General features: G+C 39.4%; 1 protein-coding gene across 2 annotated transcripts in view; it reads left to right on the top strand.

Annotated features, from left to right (window-relative positions):
* LOC124106454 (malignant fibrous histiocytoma-amplified sequence 1) overlaps positions 1–25,312 on the top strand; it is a 94,368-nt gene that overhangs the window by 14,030 nt on the left and 55,026 nt on the right. The gene's annotated exons all lie outside the window — the stretch shown is intronic.

Here is a 25,312-nt window from a genome sequence, read left to right as displayed (position 1 = left end):
CAAGCTGCTGGGATTACAGGAGTATGCCACCATGCCCAGCTACCTTTGTTAATTTAACCTCATGTTACCTTGATGTAACCATCTGGGGACTCTTCAAGTTTGTTTTTTTTTTTTAATTTTTTAAAATTCTATGATGACTGCATTTTCTTATAAAAGCTCTTTCCTATTTGTACAGTAATCTCCAAAGTGGAGTCATGAAAGGCAAAGAATGTCATTAAGTCTCAATTCATATAGATGTTGCTTTCCATGAGGGTGGCACAGCTTATATGTCTATCTACTTTGAATGCGAGATCTCTTTCTCTGTGCTTGCTCGACACTAGATGTTATCTTAAAAATGCACTAACATTTAACGGAAAAACGGTATCTCACTGGCAATTCAAAATTCTAATCTGTGACTGTAAGTATTTCTTGTAGGCACGTTCCCTAATTGTGTTGCTGCTTTTCTGAGTTCTCTGATAATGCTGTTTAGCATCATTTGAGTGGTTTTTGTTTTTTTTGTGTCTTACATTGTTTTTAATTTTTTTGTCACAGTGTTTTACCAGTTTATATCAACTCTTCATATATTAAAGGTAATAACCTCATAGCTATCATATTTAAGGCATTTTTTTTCTAGCTTGTTTGCCTTTTCAATTGCTTAGGAAGTTTTGACGTTTTGAGGTTTTAAATATCATTCAATACAGTTGATAGTTCCTTGTTTCTTCCAGAACTTTAAAAAAAATAGCATTATTATTTTTTTTAAATACACAGAAGTAACAGAAGAAATCACACAGTGATTCTCTACCTACATAATTTTAACTGACATCAAAAAAATAATGTCTGCTTTTGAATAGTAAACCCAGTAGCCAATGCCCCCCACTCTTCCCAAGCTGGGCTCATTTCTCCTCTGCAAAATGTTTCTTATGATTTCTTTCAGGGAAAATAAGGCATGTATTTGCATATATTTTACTCAAAGAGATCATGCTATTATGCTCATTGTTCTGTACCTTGCATTTGGTCACTTAAGAGTACAGTTCGCATATGCTTTCATATGAGTAGTCCTAAACCTATTGCCTATTCATGTATTTATGCCTCATAATAGTCTACCCATGACTGTACTGTTTAGTCAGACCTATACTGACAGACCTTTGTTCCTTTCCAAGTTTTCTTTTTTATAGATTTTAAGCTAAAAAGTTTAAGAAATACTCAATTTTATTTCTTTCAAGATTAGCAGTCCTGCTTTGCACTCAGAACACTCCTGAGATGCAATTATAAAGAGACAAATCTCTGAATCAAAATGGTGGGACATAAAAAGAGGCTTGGGAATTATGAAAGTGTAATTTTGTGATTTAAAACAAAGGTAATGTTTTTAATTGGCCTTTGTGATGCATATTGGAACCCCATTGTTTTCCTCATAATTATGCATTTCACAGCTTCATTTATCCACTATCACAGAATGCAAGATGCAATGTTTAGATCTAGCAATAATTACAAATCTTGAATGTTTACAAATAAACAGACCATGGATCAAAATAAGACTGTGGCAGCAAGAATAATTCTGTGGCCGTGTAAGAAATCAATGAAAAAAAAAAAATTGGTAATGAACCGTATCTCGCTGGTTCAGAACACTGTGTAGCCTTCCTACCCAGCTGTTAACCAGAGGAAATCTGCCTGTGCCAGCATAGCTCTTTTTTCCTCTCTGTCCCAGGCTTCCCCTCTGGAGTTCCGCCCTGTGACACTGTCGTATTTTCTAGACCTAGGCTTGGTGTGTTTTGCATAGGACCTGTACTTTGGATGTTTTGTCCTCGTAGCAAGTGGGGGTATAAAATTTAAGAGATTACCCACATTGTTTGCTTTTCTCTGTGGGTAATGAATAAAGAATGAGTCTAATCCAGCACACTAAAATGTGTTTGACCTGGAAAAACAGTAAACAATGAAATCCTGTTTTAGTTGCTTTTGTGTTTAAAAGATAGTTATGGGCATATTTTCTTATTTTTGAAGCTAACAAAGTCATTAGTCAGCCTTGTAGAGTTTAAGAGTTGTTTTTTTTTTTTTTTTTTTTTAAACAGGATCCATTGAACTGTGGTCTTTAAATTCCCCCCTCCTCTCATCCTAAGTGGCCAAATCAATACAGACAGTTGGAAGGAAGAGGGCAGGCCACATTTTCCTGTGAACATGTTATTAAAAAAATATATTCACTGGGATTCTCTTGACTCACCGCATAGCTGGGGTGCCTTTGATTGGAGAGGGTTGCTGCTCATGAATTGCATGGAAAGAACTAAAAATAGAAATGTGAATTTTCCAGAAGAACATTGTGATGCCAAAAATCAGCCCTCTGGTCCGTGGAGAGCTGGGCTGTTTTGTGCCCAGGATAGGATAGGACAGTAATGAAAAAAGGGGATGCAAAACCTCTGTAGGGTGCATCTGTCCCCACCGCTGATACCACTTAGCCTCAGACGGCACATGAAAGGCACATCCCTTGTTGTCCCCTTCTGGCTCTTCCAAGATGTTTTGGTGCCTCTTTTGGGTGAAGCAGGTGTTCTTTTGAATTTACTTCCTTTATTAAGCCTCTGTATCTATGTAGTCCTTTTCCCCCTCTCCAAGAAAAACACATGTGCATGTTCTCTGCCTCTCCCTGGTTTCTACATTGTTTCCGGATTTTTTCCCCCCCTCTTGATGTAGGGAAAGGAAATATCCACTGGTTTTCTGTTTGGTCATTTCAGGAATTTGCCTTTGGGCTGTGTGGTCTGGCTTCTCTAGAGCCACACTGAGCTGAGCAGAAGCCTGCCAGCCTCCCCAGCCACTTCTTGAACACCATGGGTGCTTGTGAGTCTTGTCTGTGTAACGTGGCACAGCATTCAAATCTTATCCAGATAGCAGGAGTGATTGCGTCTTGTTGATCTCCAGGGCTGTTAAAATTTTCTTGCTTAGCCAGAAGAACAGGTGACTGTTTCCAGCAACAGATAAACTGCCCCATATCCGGTCCCCGGTATTCCACAAGAAGGAAGCCACAGGGTCAGAATGCTTATGCCGCCCCCTCTCCACAGTCTATAAACCTTCTGATTTATGGTGCCATTTATGATTCAAGACACTTTCATTCATGGGGGATCTCTACTGAGATCATAACCCACTGTAAACCAGGAGGAAGAATCAGGAATTAGAATGGCATCCATTGTTCTTTGTTAGGAAAGAATCTGATTCTTTGGTTGTAGACAAATACTGGCTTTTGAAGAATCTGGTGTTGTGTCAGTGGCTTTGTTCATATCCCTGCAGAAACATGCTCTCTCGCCTTCTAAGGATTCAGAAGCATGTGTTACACTGGTCATTTCGTAATGCTTAGAATCTGGGTATGTGTTGCTCAAAGCATGAATAACTTTCTGCTTCGTCTTCCCCTTCCCACCACGCCTCTCCTCTGACTTAGCTCATTTCTGTAAAGGGGCTGATCTTCATCTCAAGAAGTCTCTATGGTTCCATAAGGAGGGTGGCTTAGAACAGTTATCTCTCTAGCTACAGCCAGAGGTGAGAACTGGCATGTGGCTTTTTTGCTTTCTGCTAAACCAGAATCAGAGAAAGAGATCTTACATCCTTTATCTTTGGGTGAAGCCAGAGGCAGTGGATTAGGAAGTAAGGAGGCTAGGATCTCTGGGAAGCTTACTTGGCCTCCTTCAGCCTCAGTTTCTTCATCTATAAATGAAGAGAAATAGTCCCAATGGCTCCAAAGCATTTGCTCTTGCTATTACTGTCTTCTCAGATATTGGGAGGATGAAATGATTACTGGACATCTAGAGTAGTTTTTATCGTGAGGTAAGTGCGTAGTAAATGTGAGCTCTGATTACCATGCTCCCTGCTCATAGATGAGGGATACTAAGGCACAGGAGGGCCGGGGACACACAGGATATAGCAGAGTTCAGGCTGTCCCTCAGAACCTACTGTCTGCTACCACCCTAGACTGCGTCTCAGGAAAATAATAGCTTCTACCTGTTAAAGGTGGGTGATTATTTGAATGAAAATGGGTGTCATGTGCAAAGTGCTAGTGGTTCTTTTTAACTTTGGAGCACTGGACTGTGAATGTTAACTGGGGACCTGCCATGACTAGGCACAGTGCAGGGAGGTGAACAAGGTCCTGAGGGAGTGCATGGGAGGTGAACAAGGTCCTGATCCCAGGAAGCTGCAGTCTATGGAAGCAGAGCAAACACAGTGGCAGTACTGTGTGATAAATTCTCTGGGCAAAGACCTTCTGAGGGGCAGGAGAGGCCCAATAAGGGTGTCTGTTCAGAGCCAGGTGGATGAGGTAGATGGATGGGAAGAGGTCTCAGAAGTCAGGTGTGCTTGTAGGCTTTCTGAAAAACACCAGAGACACTGAGTAGGGTGGAAGGATGAGGGTTGCACAAATTACTGGGAACCCAATGATTCATTTATCAATACATTTCATGTGTAAATATTTTCAGCCTATGTATCTGATTAGTTATTTTTTTTTCCCTAAAAAACTATTGGTAGCTCAAATATCGAGCTAAAATAAAGCCTGATGATCTCCCCCCCCCCCGCCTCCCAGGCAAGAGGAAAATATTGAAGCCAAAGGGGAACCGTTGGATTCACGTTTTTGTAGGACCTCTCAAGGCAGTAGCAGAGAAGGTGGATTTGAATGGAGTAAAAAAGGAGTCGGGAACCACTTGAGATCATTCAGAGCCCCAGGCAGGTCTTTAGGAACCAAGGAAACAGGATCTGGGATGTTCATGAGGTGGAGACCTAGCTCCTCACCCTGAGATCTTGAGGCATGTCAAGGGAACTCTGCTAGCTTCAGTTTCCTCATCCATCAGACCTAAAGCCGGACTCTGATTTAAGTTTATGGCTCAGGATAAATTTAAACCACCATGGGGGAAAAAAAAAAAAAAAACTGGGGCATTTATTTTGAAAACAAAAAGCAGAAGTGATTTGATAAGGTTAATCTCAACGGGACTGTTCTGTGTTGCCTGCTTTCTTAATTGGTTTATCAGGGTTGTTTAGTCGCCCTCCTAGATGGATGCACACTGAGCGAATTCCAGAAGATTTATAGTCTCATGTTTGTAAGCAGTGCCATTTGCAGAAGAATAAAGTTCCCCATTTCTTAAATTTGGAAGGGTTGTGTAGAAATAAGAGACTTTATAAATAGTATCTGGTAACCTTTCTCCACTTTAAAATATTGAAAGGATGAATGATGCTGATGGTGGTTTGCTTTGCATCATGAATTATGTATGCAATGAGCCTGGAGTTCTTTATGGCTGCGCATCATGAATCTTCTTTTGTTCTAGGTTATTTTCAGTGGTGGTGCTTGTAAAAGAAGAGGTCAGAGCAAGTGCCTTAAAGAGATCTGTTTGGTTTAGGATGGTTGGTTTTGCTCTCCTATTCTGTTTGTTGCTTTTGTTTGTGCTTCATTGTTTTTTTCATTATCAGATTTGGGGAGGGTGGGAGTAGAGGCCCCTGTGGTGTTCACAGCTGTGGGTTGGGCTAATGGTAAAGCACAGAGCTGGCACATCTCTCCTTGGCTCATGACATTCCCAAAGCAGCTCTCTTCTTGGAGTCTCTTCCCATTCTCTATGCCCCTTTTAAATTTTTCAAGGCGGTGACAGAGATCTGACAAAGATCTTTACACACTATGCAAAAGGAGTTAGATTTTTACTTTTTGACCTAGCAAAATAAAAAAAAAATTGGAATACATGATTAGGAACATATGCATGATCTTTTCCCCTAGCAATTTTCTCTGGACTCTTGATGAATTAGAGAGGATTAGCCTGGCACAGTGGTGCACGCCTGTAATCCCAGCGATTCCAGAGGAGCACAAGGATCATAATTTTAAAGCCAGCCTCAGCAATTTAGTGAGACCTTGTCTCAAAAGGAACTGAGGGTGTGACTCAGTAGTTGAGCAGCACCTCTGAGTTCAATCCAAAGTAATGCAGGAAAAAAAATTAAGATTAAAAAAATATAAAATTGATCAAAGAATTAGTTTGTGTATTCTGATGAGCTATCAAGGGCACTGTTAAAATTTTACACACAAAGTAATAATGACTATAGTGAAAGCCAATTGTAGCATGGCTTGTTTTAGTCATTTACAGCTTCTTTCTATACTGGAAGCTGCTACCTGTGTTTTGAAGGGTGCACTTCCCAACACAGGTGCCATTCTAGGCTCATTGTAGCAAATTGGAAAGGACCTTGCCTGTGTACTTCATTGTAGGTTGGTGAGATGCTCCATCTTTCACAAGATGGTCCCAATAAAAAATGTGAGTAGTTGAGAGTGACTCCAAACTGAGGTGAGCCCAAGGCCAACTGTCCACCTCTGAAAGTGCATATCTGTCTGCCAAAGACTAGTTCCAATGTATTCGTCAAGAGTTAACTGTTAATCAACTTACAGTCACTATAAAACTGTTGGAATTGTCCTTTTGGGGGGTTAATAATGGGTTTTAGCTCATGCTAGATTTTTAAAGAACAGTTTGCAAGCATAATTATTTGACTGAATTTAAATTAACTAAAAGATGCAAAGCAGTGCTCGTGCAGTATAGAGAAGTGGGGTAGCATCTAGAATTTCCATGCAGGTAGATGATATTTATCAGGATATGTATTAATTCATTCCTGTAATATATTCAGCAGGAGGTTACTGAGGCCCTCTGGCAAAGTTCAGATACCAGGGAAGGTCAGCAGGTATCGCCCTCGCAGCCTGTCCTCGGAACTCTGTCCAGAGGGGTGATCAGGCTTGTGCACAGCTCTAATTCACCATGAGAAGTAAATTCACCAGAGCATCCTGAGAATTCAGAGGAGAAAGAATCCTTCTAACCACAGGCCATGAAGAACCAGAGTTCTATGTATTCACAATAGGAAAGGCATGTTGGGAATAAGAGGTAGAGTTAAACACATGATCTCTATTCTTCTAGAGAAGTCATCACATCACTGTTTTTTAACCTGTCACCAAAAGTGGGTAGTAATTAATAATTTTTGAATTATTCTCATGTAATAATACTTTGCATTACTTTTTTGAAACCCTGGGGTTAAAATGAATAATAAAAAGAATAGAAACACTGACTATCTTTAAACTATTTTTCTATGTGGACCCTGTAAAGAGGTACATATATATATGTATCACCTTTTATTTTTCTGTTCTTTTAGGAATTTTTATTACATTTTTTTTGTTCTCTTAGGAATAGTTAAAAGCATAATTCCAAGAGTAACATATTTTTAACTTGTGCTATAAAAATATACCAGAAAGTTTATACAGTGAAAAATTCAGTGGGTCTACATACACTAATTATCATTGTGATTTTAATATGAAAATCATTGTCTTTATTTAATTGCATTATCTGTTAGCACAGACTTGAAGTTCTCAACCCATTTGCTTTATCATCTTTCAATCTGAAGACCAGTTTTTTGTCTCCTGTTCTATTGTATTAGAACATCTTAGTAATATGAGACATATGAATATATTATGTGTAGCCGAGCTGTATATTAAAATAGAAGATATCAAGTCACCTCTAAATTTATAGTGGTTATTTACAAATGATGGAATTATGCCTTAAAATTGTCTCATATATATCTCCCTATCCTCCAAAGGCACCTGATTACTCAAGGAAACTTGTGATTCATGAATTCATGTCATAATTTTATTGTAGGGTTCCTTGTGGTAATTGCTTATTAGGGTAGTTTGCAAAATGAGAGAGATTCAAGTAGTAATATGAACATTTTCCATCCCACTCCTGAAGTTCTGTCTTCTGCATACAACAGATGGTGACAGTCACAGTGAGAATATATAGGAGATTAGAGGGAAGGGACTAATGGCCATATAGTATCACCGACCTTTCCTACCAGGTCTAAGATGGGTCCTTACTAGGTAGCCACAGATCCTCTTCCTGGTTCTCATTTCAGTGCCTGAGTTCTAACTTCTGGAACAACAGTGCTCAATTAGAGGGAGAGTTTGGAGCAGGCAGCGTGGACTCCAGGGGTGTGGACCAGTGGGACAGAGTGCTGCTCCTTGTTTCCTCAATGTTCTTATTCGTTTAAAGAAAGACAAGAATAAATCCACTTTAGTCAAGAGTAAAGCTTTTCAAAAATTGCCCAGCCAAGCCCTGGGGGACCCAGAATTTAAGACTCTTCATCATCATCTCCTTATGAGGGTGGCATATGGTTGGTATTTTTTCCATGGCTGTCCCGTTGGGAGAGCAAACTGAACCAAGCGGGGGTGGAGGACAGCTGTTCTTTAGTAGGAATAACCCCTGCCTTAGTTTTTCTGTCTTCCTGAGTAAAATAATAGAATTCCAATTGTTTTATACAAACCATCCTTCTGACCTTTTTGTTTTACGAAAATTAAATTCTTCTAAGATACTGAATATCAAATTTGGGGACAAAAATAGTTGACCTAAGTAGTGGAAAGGCTGAACAGTGGCAACTCACTTTCACTGTAGGAGAAATTTCGGAGAAGTTACAGGCAGCTCTCCTTGAATATTTGAGGACCTGACAGTTGAGTGATATAAAATTGTACTTAACAGTCATTTTTCAAAAGTAAGAGATTTTTTCCAGGGAGCAGTTAATGCTACATATCATCTGCCTCTCAGCATGACTCACTCTCCAAGGGTGTGCCTCGGCTGAGTCTCTGGTTGGGTTCCAGGTCCATTTGAGTTAGGGTCATGCCTAATCTTCTCTCTTCATCTCCTGAATCTAGCATCTCCTTACCCACTCTTAATGATTACATCCAGAAATTTCTGATTTTAACAAAAATTTTAAAAAGTTTTTTTTCTTAAACTAAGTGGAACTAAGTCTTTATGGCGAAGTAGTTTCTCATCTTCTTATCTTGAAGATGAAATGTTATTATTATCTTTAAACCTAAATGGAGTCCTCACTTTTTTTCCCGAAATTAGATATCCCTTTTAGTAGCTCATGTGTGATCCAAGTATAAAATCAAAAGATATCCCAAGTCATCTTTTGGATGAGAAAATCTTAGCACTGTGATACCACCTCATCTCAGTGTGTCTGCCCTCTGCCCTTTATTCTTTCTCTGTCACTCTCTTTTTCCTCCTCTAGAGAGAGTAGGTAGGTTTAGAGGTAAGTGACTGTCAAGTGATCTCAAGTCCAAGGGCTTCATACTGGGATGTGACTGTTAGACGATAAACACATTTTGAAACCGTGTAATAGGTGGCCAATACAAATTATAGGAAGAGTATAGCTAATGTTGTGCTCACTGTGGTTCTGTAAGATGATATAAATATGTTTGAGTATTTTAGTAGAAAGAAATTTAAAACATGGTCTTGTATTCTTTTATATTTTGACTTCTCTGAAATCTATCAAGGTCAAAAGAAGAATACTTAGAAGATGATTTGGTCCCAGGAATATTGAAAATAGTTTTACCTGGTGGTTTTTTGATATGAAGACATTGTGTCTGCTAATGTCTAAAAGGGGGTGTCTAAATGTCTAAGCATGAACTTGGTGAGACTCACGCCCCTCAAGTTGTGCACTGGATAGCCTGCTTGACCATTAGCAGTTTTAGTTGGATTTGGGTAAAAATAGTTTTGTTTGTTCATTTTTTTTCTTCTTTAGTTATGGAGGGTTTGGATGAGACCCAGACTCTGAGTGACCCAGGCCAGGTCTGGTTTAAGGATTGTCTTGTCCAGGACATGATTCTGTGAGACAGGCCAGGGATATAGACATGAAATGATCAAGATGGAGGTTAGAGACCTTTTGACTATGTGGTTTGGAAAAATATCAAGTCCAGGGGGTTCAGGGGACCCATGTTGGTGGAGCAGGAAAAGAGAATCTGCTGTAATAATATAGGTGAGGTCATCTGGGTGGGGATTCTTTATGCCCCATCTAAGTAAGCAACAGAGAAAGGCCTTTGGGGTGTCACTGGAATATGAGGAAAGAACCACTGTTAGTTTTTAAAAGGAAAAAGGGTGAATGAGGGAGTAATGGCACCATTTGGATTCTTATGATACATATACCACTGAGAGTGAGTGGTCCCATGGGGAATCAGCCTGTGATTAGTAAATTTAAAAATGAATAATAATCCAAGGGGAGGACTCTCACCACCTGATGGTAATACTTACCTGAAACTCTAGTTATTAAGATGGTGTGGTATTGGTTTAGGTATAGACAAACGGGTCCATACATATATAGGCAATTGATTTTTGACAAAGGTGCAAATATAATTCCCATGAAGAAAGGATAATATATTCAATGAATGAGGCTGAAACAATTGGATAACTAGCTGTATTTATAAAAATGAACGTTGACCTGTGGTTCACACAGAACACACAAATTGACTTGAAATGGATCATAGGTATAAATGTAAGAGCCAAAACTAAAAAAATCTAAGAAAGCACAGAAGAAACTTTGACTTTTAAATAGGTAAATATTTTATTTTTTTTTTAAAATAGACTTGTTTTAGGTTTATAACAAAACTGAATGGAAGACACATAGCCCCGTCCACTTCCAACACTCCCACTACAGTGGTACTGATTACAGTGGATGAACCTACATTACAGGTCATTATCTTCCAATGTCCATAGTTTATATTAGGGCTCACTCTTGCTGCTGTGCTTTCTATGGATTTGGACAAATGTACAATGATACATACCCATACATTGTACTGTTGTACAAAGAGTTTCACTGTCCCCCAAATTCTCTATGCTCTGTCTGTTCATTCTTTCTTGAAAAAAAGCAAAGACTTTTTTTTTTTAAGCATAGGTAAAAAATTATAGTTAATCAAAATGAAAAACTTTTGGTCTTAAAAATTTCTGTTAAGAAAATAAAGAGGCATTTCACAGTTAAGGAGAAAATATTTGCAAAATGAATACTGGATTTTAAAAAGTCTTACAACTCAATTGTAAGAACTCAGATTAAAAATGGGCAAAAGATTTGAATAGGCACTTCCCCAAATATGCCATATGAATGGCAGATAAGTACATGAAATGATGTCAGCATTGGACACTGGATAAATGTAAATTATAACCACTGGGAGATGCCACTACATGCCCTTTACATTGCTAAGATTAAGACTGATCATACCATGTGTTTTCAAGGATTTATAACAATAAAGCTTCCTTCTTGGGGATGAAAAATGGTATAGCCACTTTGAGAAACAGTTTGTTACTTTCTTATAAACTTAACATTTGTCATACAGCTCAGCAATTTCATTTCCAATTTTTTACCCAAGGGAAAAGAATTTTAAAAATTAGGTTTTAAAAAAGGTTTATGCAGCTGGGCACAGTGGCACATGCCTGTAATCCCTGCCATTTGGGAGGCTGAGGCAGGAGGATTGCAAGTTTGAGGCCAGGGCCAGCATCAGCAACTTAGCAAGACCTTGTCTCAAAAAAAAAAACAACTAAGAGGACTGGGGATGTAGCTCTGTGGTAAAGCACCCTGAGTTCAGTCCTTAGTATGAAAAAGCAAGCAAGTAAGCAACAAAGAAATGCATAAATGTTTATTTTTAATTTTTTTCCCATTGAGTTGTGTTTCATAGAATATAAGTTATTATTATTTAAAATTTATTTATTTATTCCAACTTACTATACATGACAGCAGACTGCATTTCAATTCATAGGACACACATAGAGAAGAATTTTCGTGTCTATAGTTGTACACAAAGTAGAGTCACACCATTCGTGTCTTCATACATGTACTTAGGAAAATGATGTCCTTCTCATTCCATCATCTTTCCTACTGCATAAATGTTTATAATGGCTTTTCTCATAATAGCCAAATACTGTAAACAATTTGCCGAGTGGATAAATAAATTATAGTATACTACTTAACAATGAAAGAAATGAACTTCTGAGAGAACAGCATGTATGACTCTTTGAAGCATTACGCTAAGTGAAAGAAGCCAGACTCAAAGGAATACATACAGTGTAAGTCCATTTACGTGGAGTTCTAGAAAAGGCAGAACTGCTGTCATGATAGAAATCAGGTTAGGGGATGGTGGTTTAGGTAGGGAATTGAGTGCAAAGGGCCACAGGAGGACATTTTTGGGTTGAAGAAAGTGTTTCATGTCCTGATTGTGGTGGAAGGTATAAGACTGGATACATTTGCCAAAACTCATCAAATTCAACACTTAAAATTATTGAATTTTGTTATGTATCAATTATAACTCATTAATGTTAATATAAAAACAAGCTCTAATTAAAATGATTTCCTTAGATATCTGGAGACATACCTTTTCACATTACTGTGGCTTATGCCTTATGATTATATCCTGTTTATGAATACTTTGGTAAATGGAGCATTGCTACTAAATGAGTGTCTAGACTGTTCATCTTAGTTGATGTGGTTAATCATGTTCTAGAACCATATGAAATTGTTGATGTCCAGTCATTTTTGAACTTTTATAAAAGCAGCACTTTCATGTGGCTGACTAATAGAAGAAGTTCTGTTTGCTTTTTTATTTCATTAGAATGACTCTTGGCAATGGTTATATCTCAAGACTGGCAATCGTTAAATTTCAAGGGTTTTATAAGACAAAAAGCCTCAGTTTTTTGTTCCAAGTTATACATTTTATTTTGTCTTGTTTTGCTTTAATTCAGTTCAATAAATGTTTTATGTCTCTCTACCACTTTTAGGACATTCTGCTTGGAATTGCTGTGGGTTGACATAAAAATGTTGCCTTAACCTGAAATAATTTAGGTGATGAAATTAGAAGACACATAGACCTTGATCATAGTCATTCATAAGGGACTATGAAATACAACGTCTCAGTCATGGAGGAATTAAGAAGTTTGGGTTTTCAAACTGAGGAAATACGTGGTTGTGGATTTGTAAACATATGTACATATAAACATGTTGGAATATGAAAACAAATGGAACCGAGACCAATGATTCACATTGTATGAAAATTAGAAATCTGCTGAGAGCAAGCTTCACTATTAACCTTTTTCAATATAAGAAAAAGTCAGCCAAGCCTGGTGATGAGTGCCTATAATGCCAGCTGCTCAGGAGGCTGAGGTAGGAGAATCACAAGTTTAAAGCCAGCCTCAGCAAAAGTGAAGTGCTAAGTAACTCAGCGAGGCCCTGTCTTTAAATAAAATACAAAATAGGGCTGGGGATGTGGCTCAGTGGTTCAGTGCCCTTGAGTCCAATCCCCGGTACCAAAAGAAAAAAGAAAAAAAAATATATGTATGGAAAAGTCTGGAATTTACCATTACTTAGCAGATAACCTCATGCTGACTCTGCCTTTAGTTATTGGTTGACTATGTCAAGCCATTACTCCTGAGAGAAACCCTCTGAATGACTTCATGGCCTCTCATTTGGAGGGAAGAAGATATTGGGAAATGGCATTAGGGCTGTCACTTCATCCTAAAACCTCTTGTTTGCTGTGACAGTGGCAGAGGCCATACTCAGTGTTTGATGAAGAGCACTGGGAAATGCCTGAAGACATGCTCTAGAGAATTCAGCACAACAGCATGGCCAGGACGGTCAACCTGATGTCATGTCTTCTTGGATCTCTAGGGAAGATCCATCTTGCAGAATGGAGAAGGGCAAAATGCATGCATTCAGCTTCCCACCTGGCACATTCTCTCCTTCTGTTTTCTAGTAAATAAGAGCAGGGAACTGAGAAGGCAGATGGTTTTTGTTTCTATGAGGAATGGGCCTACCCTGGCAGTCAGAGGTGACATTGTCGACACACAGCCCATAGTCTGTTGTCTTTGGATATCTGCCACAGGAGAGAGTGTACCCAAGGACCCATGTTATGTAAGTGGGATGGGCTTCCATGTTTTGTTCAGTGCTCTCTGTACAGAATCCCAGGCCTGTGTGTGTGTTCCCTCTGACACTGCCTTTGCTTGAGTAAGGATTTGCAGCTCCCCTCCTAAGTACTTCAGGAGTTTTGGGGGAACATTGTGAGACGGTGAAGGACAGTTCAGGCTTTGCAGCTCATCAAATATGGCTTTGAATCCTAGGACATCCGCTTAAATTATAGAATCCTAGGCAGATTATTTAATCTGTTTGAGCTATTACTTTTTGAGCCTGAAAAATGAGATTAATACCAGGTGCCACTTAAAATTGTTGGAAAGTAAACACTAAATAAGAACTAATAGTCTTTAAGAATATATCTATATCTATATCTATACCTAAATCTATATCTATATCTATCTATATGTCTATATCTATATTTATATATTTTAATTATAACCATGTAGTAAAATTGACTTCTTTGGTATACATTTGTATGAATTTCAAATCATATGTATATTTATATAACTACCACCATAGTCAGGGTATAGAATACTCTATTATCCCAGAAAAATTCTGTCCTATTGTCCCTCTTCCATAAAGGCTTATTATTAAGAAGGGTCTTGATGTGCAGATTATTCTTAATTTACATCACCCAAAACTTAGGAAAATCTTTATGAAATTGAGAAAATTCTCTATGTTCAGAATTCTGTGTCCTGGTAGGAGGAGGGGGTAGATTTGTAATTACTTTTTCCCCCTTCATCCTTTTCTCAGAAGAACTTATATAATCCCACACACTTATTGGAGAAGTTCATTTCTAGAAAGTCTTAATTCTATAACTACTTCCTCCACATTGAGGTCCTTTCTAATGCAATCATATAAACTGTGTTTATCAAAACTATGTTTTGTACCACCTTTAATATTAGCTCCAGATAAGGTTGCAAAATATGTACTTTGTCTACAGAATCTCTCAATGTTTTGAGGTAGAATTCTTTAAAAATCCATGCCTACTTTTTGGTTACTTGCAGTCTAACTTTGGAGACGAAACTAAGACCAGCCTTCTGTCTCTTATGTATTGAGCTGTATTCACTACCCCCCACCCACCCAGAAAAAGATATGTTAGAGTCCTAATCCCTAGTACCTGACCTTATTTTGGGACAGAGTGATCACAGAAGTAAATTAAAATGACATCAATAGGGTGGGCTCTAATCCAGTTCTACTAGTGTCCTTAATAAAAATGAGAAGTGGAGATAGCAATACCCATAGATTGAGAGTATCACATGACCGTGAAGGTTGGGATGTGTATCAGCAAGCCAATGAACACCAAAGATGGCCGCAGAGCCTGAGGAGAGGCCTGGAACTGATTCTTCCTCAGAAGGAATGGAGCCTGCCCGCACCCTAATCTTGGACTGACATTCATTAGAACTGTTAAGACAAATATTTCTGTTAAGCCACCCAGTTTGTGGTACTTTGTCATGGCAGCCCTAGGGAACTAATATGTGGTCCTCCATTAAATGATTTTTTAAAAATAATGAGTTCTTTGTGTTTATGAAGCAAGGACAATTGGTGTATGATAACTTTGAGTCTTGGTGCCGAGATTGCTCAGTATGTGACAGTGGACAGTTCCTGGTGCTCCTGCCATCATACAGAGACCCCTTTACTGCCACTGTGTTTTCTAAAGTGTTTTATCGTTGTTATAGCTTCACCTCTCTTCCTTTGTATGTTCCTCAACCTCCTCTCCTTCCTTCTGCCTTCCCAGTCCTTTCTCTCTCTCAGTGCCCTGTCAGCTTCCCCTAACCTGTTCCTCCAAGGTCCTATGCTCTGGCTGCCCAGAGCTGAGCTGAGTGACTTGGACTTTTATTGAGTCCTCCTCCCTGACAGGAGGAAATCCATAATTGTTAGGTGGTTGGTGCTTCTTGGGTTGTGATATGTTTCTTTAAGAAAACTACTATCAGCAGCTGGAAGTCTAGACTAAACCCTGCTTTGGGTTTTTTAAAAAATGTAGAATTGGAAGATCTAAATTCATAGGGCATATTTGGTTAATTATTTACAAAGCCATTTTAGACTTCTTTGATCACTGGGACATCAGAGTTTGTTGACCTTACCCCTTGCCCATTTTCCCCAGCCTGTTCACATCCTCACCTCCTTAAGCACCCGGTTGAGATGGCACAGTCCATCACCGAGTGTTCAGGTGTACCCCTCGATTCCCCCAGCTCAGTTCTCTTGCTGCATGATAATTTTGATGTTCAAGTATCTGAAGCTGACAAGATAAAAACAACCACATGGAATGGTCTTACCATAACCGAGTCAGATCACATCTCTCAACTCTTGTGTGAATGGTGAGACCATCCCGCTCCATTAACCTGATCATTTTTTCTTTCTGACTTTGTGGGGGGACATTATAGCCACATTAACCCTGCTCCTAGCAGGGGCATCTTCTCTCTGTCCACTCTGAAGCTCCTCATTCTTACACTCATCAGCCTGGTCATTCCCATCTGCATACTATGAAGGCGTAATAGCTCCCATCTTGAGCAACCAAAAAAATATTTTTTACCCACTCAAGCTGTTGCCATGCTGTTTTTAGTCAAGTTTCTTGAAAAAGTGGTTTATGTATCACATTTACTTTCTTGTCTCTCATTCTTTTCTTTGTCTCTGTTTCAGTCAGACTTTGTCACCACCCTTTCTCTAGAGCTTGCTCTTGCAGTGATTTCATCTAAGGTAGATGGGTGGTCCTCAGTACTCCCTGCACTTGACCTCTCAGTCATTCCCTCCTTCAGGAAATACTGCCTTCCCCTGGCATTGTTGTCGATCATTATTATTATTAGCTACTTTTAGGACATCATGCTCCTAGTTGTCTTCTTACCCTACTAGATGCTCTTCCCAGTCTCCTTTTGCTGGATGTGCTTCCTCACCCCAGCATCTTAAGGGATGTAGGCCACCCTCTGCCAATCCTGTCCTCAGACTGCTTCTTCCCTCCTCTCTGTCTCTGAGGGGTTGGCAGACATTTTCTGTGAAGGTTTTAGGGGCTGCACATGCTATTGCAGTTATTCACATCTGCTGTAGTACCAGAAAGCCTGTATAGATCTTATGTCAATAAGTAGGTGTGGCTATTTTCCAGTAAGACCATGGATGCTAAGATTTGAATTTCATATGGTTATTATACCTCCAGAAATACTTCCCAGTCTTCCCAGTCCTTTCTCTCTGTCTCAGTGCCCAGTCAGCTTCCCCTAATCTGCTCCTCTGAGGTCCTACCACCTACCATTTTTAACCATTTAAAAATGTAAAAACGATTCTTAACTCATGGTTCATACAAAAACAGAATACCTCATATGTCATGAGCTATCTCCTCCCATTCTTTGTCTTAATGCATACAAATATGCAGATGAATGACAAATGAATCCCACCAGACCTGTAGTCCCTTGAATTTTAGATGAACATACTCAGCTCCCTACTCTATACCAACACTTGGATATCTAATAGGTGTCTCATGCCAAAAACAGAGCTCTTGATTTTCCTCCCCTCTGAAGTTGCTACTCCCCTGACTTTAACTCAGCAGAAATAGGAAGATAGTGACCCATCCAAGCTTTGGAACTGCAGTTGGTGGAGAGGACTGGCAGGGACTCTGGAGGCAGATGGGCTCAGATTCCTGCTCTCTGCTCCTTGATACCTTTGTGACCCGAGGGAAAGTTACTTAGCCGAACACCACCCTTTTCTTTTTCACCTGAATATGAAAAATGCCTGTTCCTGAGATAGGATGATGAAAAATGTGCCTGGCATATAATGGGTTCAGTAGATTCTTACAGAAATGTACTAAAAAGCTGCCTGTAGGAGAATATCAGAGGAAAAAGGTTTTTAGTCTATTTTTTGCATGACAAAATAAGAATACCTTACCAAACTAGACTATAAATGAGAGCATCAGCGATTACAGAAGGACACTCAGAGAAGTTACAAAAACCCATAAGGGTCCAACTTCCCAGCAAGGGTGTGTCAGTAAACTTGACTTCATCTGTGTCTCTTGCCAGTTTGGCATCATTGGAAGGTATTTTGGGTTAAATTGTGTCTCCTTCAAATTCATAGGTTGAAGCTCTAAGCCTTGGGACTGCTGAATGTGAGTTCAGGTGGAGATACTGACTTTGCAGAGGTAATCGTATTACAGTTAATTCATTTAGGCAGGTGCTAATCCAGTGAGTGGTGAACTCAGGAAAAGGAGAAGTTTGGGGATAGACAAGCACATGGGAGGAAATAGCCATCTATTAGCCAAGGACACCTTCCCTCATCCCTCAGAAGGACCAACTCTGATGACACCTTCCAACCTCCAGATCTATGTGATAGTCAGTTCCTTTGGTGTGAGCCACTCAGTTTCTACTAGTTTGTGTTATGGCAGCCCTAGGACACTGTCATGGAGGGGGCCTGGAGGACTTCTACAGCATGACTTGATTGGCGGATCTATGCCAACACCCCTCTGTTGTTCTCTTCATGCCTCTGAGTTGTGCACACTGTCCCTGTTGCTAATGAAGAACCAGGGTCCATCTATGAGTTGTGGTTACACTCTGGGCTGAGTTCTGAGAATCCAGCCAGTGTAGACCCTGGGAGTCTGACTTAAAGCAATATTTCCCATTCTGTATTATGCAGATTATTAGTCCCAGAAACCCTCTGAGGAAAGGGTTTCTTGTCAAATTAGTTTGCATAGAGCTGTGTTTTATACAGCTGTCTTTGAAAAGCACCAAGTGTCTTAGCATGTGAGAGGACCCTCAAGTTCTACAGTTAAGATGGCGAACTTGGTTTTACCAAACTTATTTGACTGTAGAACCTGTGGTGTGTGTGTGTGTGTGTGTGTGTGTAAGACAGTCTCCCCTGGAGTTGGTATTATATGGAGTATACTTTGAGAAATGCTAAATAGAGGAATCTAGCTTATGTTCCTTTATAATTTTTTTTGACTCAGTATTTTATTAATACAGTTGTGGAGACTTTTCTTATTTCTGTTTGGTCTGATTTATGTGTATACATTTATTACACAGATGTATTGAGGTGTAAATGAGATACAGTAAACTGCATGTATTTGAAATGTATAATTTGGTAAGTTTTGACATAGGTATATGTCTGTAAGACCTTTACAGCATCAAGATAATGAATGTATCCATCACTCAGAAAGCCTGAATATTTTTAATATAGTTGTACACATAGCATTGCCTAGTCATTTTAAGTTGTGGAGATCTAATCTGTGGCTCTGGGTCCCAGTAAAATACATTGCTCAACTTGGGCCCTTTTTAGCCACCAAATTGGAATGGACTATTTAATAGAATTTTAAATATTAAATTTTCTTTCACTTAATATGGTAATAGGGCCTGGGGCCATAGCTCAGTGGGAAAGCACTTGCCTGGCATGTGTGAGGCACTGGGTTCGATCCTCAGCACCACTTAAAAATAAATAAAATAAAGGTCCATCAACAACTTAAAAAAATAGGGTAATATAAAGAGTAATATAAAAGTAAGAAAAAGATATAATGTGGAGACACCTGAGTCCATTTCCTTGGTTATAAAAAAAAAAAAAAAAGCTTACTGTTATTTAGAGCTATTTTAAGAATTAAATAAGATCATGTATGTAAAAGTGCACAGCACAATGCTCGGCATGCAGTAGGCACTTACTAAACAATTTCCTTCCTTCTCTTCCTGGTTTCTTAGCCACTCCCTACCTGTTCATGGTTCCCCTCACCCCAGTTTGTGTTTGGACTCTGGATAGCTCTTTCTCCCTGTAGGTGAAGGGTTGTCAGGCCTGCAGGTAGGGATGACCCAGGTCCCTGGACACCAGTTACTCTACTAAAGCAGTTAGTTTGGTGCATCTCAGCTAGTTGAGTCACCTTGGCCTTTCTTGTCAGTTTGGACAGTGGTTTACCAGAAATTGCTGCTGAGGTATTACTGAGAGCAGTGTGTGTGTGTGTGTGTGTGTGTGTGTGTGTGTGTGTGTGTGTGATCAGCTAGTGGGGTGGATCAGCAGATGGAACATGCCCAACTACAGGGGAAAACGTGCTACAATTTAGATTTTTGGTATTTTAAAAATCAACTTGTAAAAGCCACTTTTTGTCAGATAAACAAATAGTTAAAAGTCATATCTATTGAGCTTACAAAAGACTGGTTTTGAACTTATTTTTAAATTACTTAAATTCATTTTATTTTGCAGTTGTCTATACTCCTTAAAATTTTATCCTTAAAATTTTAACCCTAACCCTAACCCTAACCCTAACCCTAACCCTAACCCTAACCCTAACTACCCATGTTAGATACACACTACTTATGTATATCTGCTATATGTAAGCATGTTTTAAGTTATATATTCTCATATATTATTACCTGTGATTGAAGGGACTATACCATTAGTGGTGAATAAGAAGAAGAAAAAATGTACATAGTTTCAGAAGGTTTACAGGTGTATTCTAAGGCTGAAACATTTGCAATATTTTGACCTGGAAGGTGTCTCATTCTGGAGTCAGAGATCTGAAAAGAATACTAAATTAGAAGCAAATTTGTCCTGTATTGGCTCAACAATGAAAGTTGGATCGACTATTTTATAGTTAAACAATAGGTCCACATCTGGTATTTATTTATGGATCTCTCATGGAATTTCTGTTTAAACTTTATTGCCTTGAATTGATACAGTTTCCCCCCCTCCTTTGTTTAATGGGCTGAATTAGTTTTTGGCTTTTCAAGATTCTTACTAGAATTTGTCAGTTTTTTCCAAGATGTTCCATTTTGCATTGCATCCAAAATAAAATAATCAACAGGCTGCCATATGTGTGTGTGTGTGTGTGTGTGTGTGTAATGAAATAGTTTCACATTTCTTACTTCTCTGATGTAAAAGCGTCTGCCTTGGGCTGAATTGTAATCTGGGCCTTGGAAAATGAGAACTTGAGTCAAATTCCCTTTATCACCTAGAGAGTCGTGTTGGCTGTCAGCACACTGTATAAATAAAACCAAGAGGCTGAAAAGCGTTTTTTCTGTGCATCCTAATACACTAATGAGTGCTCATGATAGGGAATCTGGCTCATAGAGTTGAAACTTTATGGACCCCATCCATTAATTCGTTAATTTATTCAAATGTCATGGAGGTTCTGCTAAGTGGCACCACAGTGCTAAAAGTGGACTATGCCCAAGAATAAAAGGCCAGTTTTATTTTTGAAAGTATTGGTATTTTAAATACTAAAATGTGAGGCTTTATAAATAAAATAATACCAAGTGAATTACCCAAAGTAAAATCTTTGAATATTGTCTTTGATGTAAAATGTACCCTGGCTTCCCAGCAATGGGTCCCAAAGTCTTACCGGATGCATGTGGCAATCATCCTGCCCTCTTTTCTGTGCTCTCAGGGAATCTAGCGGGAGATAGGCACATGCCACCTCCTGCCTTTCCTGCTTCCTTTCTTTCTTTGCTGCCCTCCTTAGAGAAAAACTATATTTTATAGAGCTGATTTCAAGATCAAGGTGAAGTGAGGTAGCTCTTTAGGAGAAGGCTCAGGGTGTCTTCCAGGCAAGACTGTTTCTGTGTCAGGCTGTGCATGTCACACCGGCTCTGGGGCCAAGAAAAAGACAGAGGTGAGCTCAAGGCAGGTTGCCCCAGCACTGTCCTTGCTTGACCTTACCTGACTGTTCACTAACATGCCTTTCCCGACTCCCATGGCTGATAGTGCAAAAATAGCTGGAGAGGTTTGTGCATTGCAGTCCCAAATCTTACTTTTAGGGCTGTGCATGCAAGACTTTGTGGAGACTCCCTCACCTCAGCAGAAAAGATGAGGATCATCTTTTCAATTGTAGTTCTGAAACAGGAAAACTTTCAGACCATATAGATTCTCAAAACAGGTAATTGATGGGAAAATTTGACATTATAAACAGCTCAACTTACTTTCTTATCTATCTTTTTGAATCTGCTTGATGGCCAGTGTTCTCTAACTCCAGTTCAGTTGACCTTGACAGTAACTCACTTCAGATGCAAATAATGACAGAAAACCTAATTCTTTGCATTCTTAGTTCTCCTTTGTTTAGATCTTGAGCTTGCATATGAAATTGTGTGGCATTAGTAAGCTCCTGTTTTCTTCCCAGATGACCCTTCTGAGTATCTACTGCATGCTATCTAGGGTGCTGTCTGCTTTTACCTAGGTTTCTGGAGGTTGTCATCAAGGAAATTCCTAGAGGTTTCAGAAACTTCAGCCTAGCTCAGGGCAGGCTTCTTGTGCTGGGGATTTTACTCTTAAAAGGCAAATGCTACATGATGTCCAGTGAGGAAAGAACATTTAGAACACTTAGCTCATGATCAGGATTCAAAGGTCTTTAGAATATATAGAATTGTAGAGTAAGTTCTATAGTGTTTATTTTGGTATGTATCTAAATTAGTATTGAATTGCTCCCTCCTCTTCTCTCCAACAAAAAAGAGTAAACACTTCTAATCTACCATTGTACTCTGTATTATTCTTGTTTATGTCTGTTTCGCTCACCAGGTGGTGAGCTGTTGGGGGTTACATGCAGTGTCTTCATTTATCTTAGTTTCCCACATCCTAGCAATGTTGAGATTGCCAGGCCAAATACAGAATGCCCCATAAAACTGAATTTCAAGAAGGGCATGCTGATATGTTCCTCTAATCTCAGTGACTTGGGAGGCTGAGGCAGAAGGATCACAAGTTCAAAGCCAACCTCAGCAATTTAGCGAGGCCCTAAGCAACTTAGTGAGACCCTGTCTCAAAATAAAAACTGAAAAGGGCTGAGGATGTGATTCAGTGATTATCCGCACCTGGGTTCAGTCTTTGGCGTGAAAAAAAAAATTGAATTTCAATTAAACAACAAGGTGTTAATTATAGGTATGACTCTTGCATGCATGTGCTTTTAAGTTTGAATTTCAGATAAATCACAGTAATTTTTGTAGTACTAATGCCTCATGTAATATTTAGATTTGATTCATCATCATTTATTTTTATTTGCTAAATCAAGAAACTATATACAATATCCATTATTTAGAAATTATTTCTTTGTTCCAAAATAGGTATAATTTTATAATGTTTCCACAACTAAGACAAATCAGTGGACTTAGTTTCTTTTATGGAAATTTCACACCAGGGTAATTACCCTCACCTCTTGGGTGATTTTGCATTTTAACTAATAAAACAATTGTCTGGGATCCTGAAACAGTGGTGAGGAGTTGATCTATGCTGCCTTCTGCCCTTGTGGCCCTTGCTGAGGTTCTCAACACAGTGCCCAGAATTCCCCTTTGTTCCTGGGAGGGGGAAAGGGCAGGCAGGACAGGAGTTTGTCTTCTGTTGAGCTGGAGGGTGATGTCTTCATAAAATATGCTAGGACTGCAAGCTTGGGGGTTTTCTCTGTGTGTGTCGGGGGGGTGTGGGTTGGTGTATTTATGCACAGTGTAGCTAAATAAGAATGAGTGGACGGTGTTAGCCTCATTTTTATAGAAGGAGAAAATGGAGCAGGCGGGGGGAGTTAGGGACTTGAGAGCAAGGACAGGGCTGAGTCACGCAGTGGCAGCTTCTGAGAATAGAGCTGAGTCCTCCTGCCTCCTTTAGGGCATATAGGGGTTTTTAAGGCCATTTTCCTATCCACAAAGTAAGACTCTGAAATCTGTCTGGGTGTAAATGTTTTTGTGGAAATGTGAACATTCCGACATTAAGTATTTGGAAGGAAGGACTGTGCTCTTCTTCCATCCCATAAATTTGACTCATTAGTGTAAAAGCAATAGCCTAAGGGAAGAAAGCAGATCACAGACTTTGCTCTAACGACAGTGTGGTACAGCTTTGCATGGTCGGGGGGTGCCTTCTTGGTCCTGCCCTACTAGGGAAAGCAAAAATAGAAAGCTTGTTCTCTGGACTTTGGAACCCAATCGATGTATGGTTATTAAAAGCATCATGGCATTGGCCTCAATGAGGCCAGTGGTGGCCAGAGAACCCTGTATTTGAAAAGAAACAAAATGATCCCATCGGTTTTGGAACCATTGAGAACAGTAGATGCCGGCCATAAAAACCTCTTTGGTATGTTTTACGTAGTCATGCTCAGGCCATCTGTACTGGGCCCGGTGCTTCCAGAACCTTGGCTCCCTGGAGGGCAGGATATCTGGTGTGGGTGTGACTCCCGTGGAGCTGGAACTGGTCTAAGTGGAAGCTGGACTTCTACCCCATTCTTGGATCTCCCACATTCGACTTTGCATCGTTGTGCTCAGGGAACACCTGCTTGGTGACCTGGAATTTGCACTTTAGCCTCAGCTTTGTCCAGAGAAAATACTTTATCACTGAGGACTGAGACTGGAGGACCCATGATGGTTCTTGAAGTCTCCCAGGCTAGAAAACTTTAGTTTCATAGGAAGTATCAAAACTTCCAGATTTTCCATTTACCTTAGTTTAATATTATTACAGGTGTTTTGGTCAGATTAACTTCCTGTTTCCGTTTTTATTTTAAGTGCCTTCTTTGGTGAACGTGTTAGTGAATGGAAGGAGAAAAATAAGAGGAAGGGGTATAGGAGTAGAGAAGAGAGCTTTGTTTTCAGTTCTGTTTTGGTAAAGAATCTTCAAATGTTCTGTTCCCTGGTGGTTTACCCACACAAGAGAACTCCATTTTGTAGTACAACATGGTCTGATGAAATCGGTTAAACTGCCAAGCAAATTCGTCTTGTTTAGATAGCAACTCCACGTGTGGAATCTGAGGAGGCTGTTTTGTCACATGCAGACCTTGCTGTGAAGAGTTCTCCCGAACATCTCTATGCATCCATGAGGCACTTGTTTGCTGACTACTGGTTGTGTGTCTGGGTGAGGCCCAGGGACCTGCTCATTTGCCAGAATGGTATGCACTTAAGTGACCGCAGCTCTGCACATATTAAGTGCTGAAGCAATGAAAAATGTTGATATTTGAGATCTAACAACAAAATTTAGTTTCTATTAATAAGACCAAAATCTAGTTTCTATTAATAAGACCATCCATAGCACAAATGAAAAGTACATGTTCTTTTTGGTAAAATCGGGCATCCTGAAAACAATCAAAGTTAAATAAAGAAGAAACAAATTGGATTTTTATTATTTATTTAGTCAGTCAGTCTGTGGATTGGACCCAGGGCTTTGAACACGCCAAGCCCATACCTCACTACTGTGCTATGGCTACAGCCCCAGCCCCAACACTTGTAATTTCAATCTTCTGTCATTCATTTAGCCCTGGAATTTACTCCCAAATCTTTGAGGGATAGTTACCTACAAAACCCTAGTAAGAATTTGGGATTGTGAAATGGAGGACCCTCACTGTAAGTCAAAACTGGTCATCCATTAGATAACTAGTTCCACTAGGGGTAAAACTACTGATGGAACCCACTGGAGGAGTGAGTGGCTCTTGAGGAAGGAAAGAGGAAAGTTCTGTGGAAAGGGCCTGAGCCTGGAGGGTTAGGCGGGTTGGTGTGTGACATTCTGGCTTAGAAGTTCAGGGCGTTCTGATTTTATTTATAGTAAACTCTTGTCATTTTGGACATGTCATTTCTCTGGTCCTATCTCCCACTCTTTAAATGAGGAGCTAGAATAAATAATCTCTAAAGTCTTTTCAAATTAAAAAAAAAATTTATATTTTCAGTGTAAATTCACTGTTAGGAAAATATTAGCACCGTCGTCTGTCTCTCTAACATATATTAGAATA

Source organism: Marmota monax, unplaced genomic scaffold, assembly GCF_021218885.2.
Source record: "Marmota monax isolate L192 unplaced genomic scaffold, Marmota_monax_Labrador192_F-V1.1 WCK01_AAM20220418_F8-fsc00528, whole genome shotgun sequence".
NCBI lineage: Eukaryota > Metazoa > Chordata > Mammalia > Rodentia > Sciuridae > Marmota > Marmota monax.
The sequence above is the reverse complement of the archived record's forward strand: the minus strand, read 5'-3'. Positions and strand labels throughout refer to the sequence as shown.